We start from the raw sequence: 2155 nt of genomic DNA on the forward strand, positions 1-2155 counted from the left end.
GGGATGTTCTCGCGAACAGCGCTTACCTCATTTCGCAGGGGGCGGGGGGCAATCTTTGTTCTGGTGATCATCTTAACCGGTCCTGGGGCTCCCTTAGATCGACTCCGCATTAAATGAGTACCGTGTGCGATGTGTAAACAGCACACTGGGACCACCCACCGCCGCGTGTGCTGTGCCTGCCTTCTTCATAGGCGCCCGCGAACAGCACTTGCCCCAGCAGCCTATGTGGACCACACAGGGGGAACCTTTGTCTTTGTGAGCAGTGGGGAGCGGTGGTGCACTGGTGTGGCGCACTCCACTTCGACCTGGCGGCTTGTGTTGTTTGTCCGCCAGGGCTGACACCAGTGGCAAGTGGAATCTGAATCTGTTCTGGGGTTCGCCAAGGTGAACTCAGCCTTAAATGAGTACCGTATCTGGTGAGCTGTGCGAACCTCCGTACTGAAGACAAAGGGGGCCGGGCGTCTTGCTGATAACACCAACCCACTTACAGTGTTTACCGTGGTGGCTTCAACTGGTGCTCACTGACAGTGAATGGTCGTACGGGGGATCTTTGTTTTGGTGTTGTGTGTGTGCACATCTGCTGAATGTGGGTTTCAACCCCGGTTAATGTCTGCAGGACCATTCCTGAAAGTCTCCAGACTTGGTGTGGCTCTTCTGGTAAAATAATACATTATTTAAAAAAAAATCATGACCGTGTCAAAGGTTGTGCTTTGTGCACAGAAAACACGAATTACTCCTCCCGCATGGAGTAAAGAGAGGAAAGGACCTGGCTACATCTGACAAACCAACAGAGTCTATCAAAACAAATTTCGTTTGATGCTGCTGCTGCTGCGTTGGCATTGATCCAGAAGTACAACTAAAAAAAACTCGACACTCGCCAACAACACTGGTGCCTTAAAATAAATATATATGTTATTGATGACGTTTCAAGCACCAGCCCTTATATGCTACGACGAAGGGACATTGCCCAAAACGTCGCAGGTTATCTACGTGTTGTTTTAAGGCCGTGTTATGGATGAGTATGATGAGTCTGGACAGTCAATTGTCAATTGCAATGGGGAAATCGATTTGCAATAATGAATTGCCTGTAGATGTTTGCTGATACAGACAAAACATTGGTTGAAGAATGTAGCATCCTATTTGATTGTTAAAATAATTTGTATTCCCCAAATGGGAAAGAGCCTGTGCCAGAATTTGGAGAAAGAGCAAACAAATCCATACAGATGCAGTATTGAATTGATGGCAGTAAACAAGTATAACCCGTAAAAACAAAGTTTTTCACTATAAATCCTTTATATGCGTGGCGGCTAGAGTCCTCTCGTCCTCTGGCTTGAGATAGCTGCCACCTATGGGTCAGATGATTGTCTGCCAGTATTAAGCAATTGGTAATTAAATATTTAATTTGTTTTCCCTAAACAGCGTAAAATTTTGGAAAAAATTTTTCACGAACATTAATTGTCTCGCACAACGAGTCTGTGTGCAAAATGTCAGCTCGATTGGATCACGGGAAGTGGGTTAAAAAACGACCGAAAGATTTGCACGGTCGTAAGCAAGCACGCAAGCAAGCAAGTGAACTTAATATAAAGAATTTTAAAAATGCATGGTCCTCTTGGGTAATTTCTGGGCCGTGTGTAACTGTGGCCTGTTCAATAATCATTCCATGTTCATAGCCATAGGCTAATATCTATAAACCTGCGCATTAAACAAATATAAGTAAATTACCTCACTGATTACCAGAGCCCATATTTCAGCGGTGGCTGTGCTTCACTTCGAGCAGTGGTCCGCACACCGCATTGTGAACTTCGTGACTCGAGTTTGATTCCCGCCCATGGGTAACATCAGTGGTAGTTGATATCTAAAAGGGCCTTGGGGCACCCCTTCACCAACTTGCAGTGACCAGTGTGGTGAAGTGTCGTTAATAACCGTCACGAACGACTTGACTGTGGGGAGGACTTCATCCAGCAGAGGATTGATCATGGAAGTAATTGTTTATTATTTATCATTATTAGAGTTGATTATAATCGGCAATGGGCTCTTGAAGACTTCAGGCCTACAGCAATCTTAGATCCAGCTGAATGGCTAATACAAAAAAAGTTTATCTTTTTAAATGTTTTGATGAATATTGCGAAACACCAATGCAACAATGGAAACAAGA

The sequence above is a fragment of the Lethenteron reissneri genome, chromosome 48 (assembly GCF_015708825.2).
Source record: "Lethenteron reissneri isolate LAM-NWPU_2019-01 chromosome 48, ASM1570882v1, whole genome shotgun sequence".
Lineage (NCBI taxonomy): Eukaryota > Metazoa > Chordata > Hyperoartia > Petromyzontiformes > Petromyzontidae > Lethenteron > Lethenteron reissneri.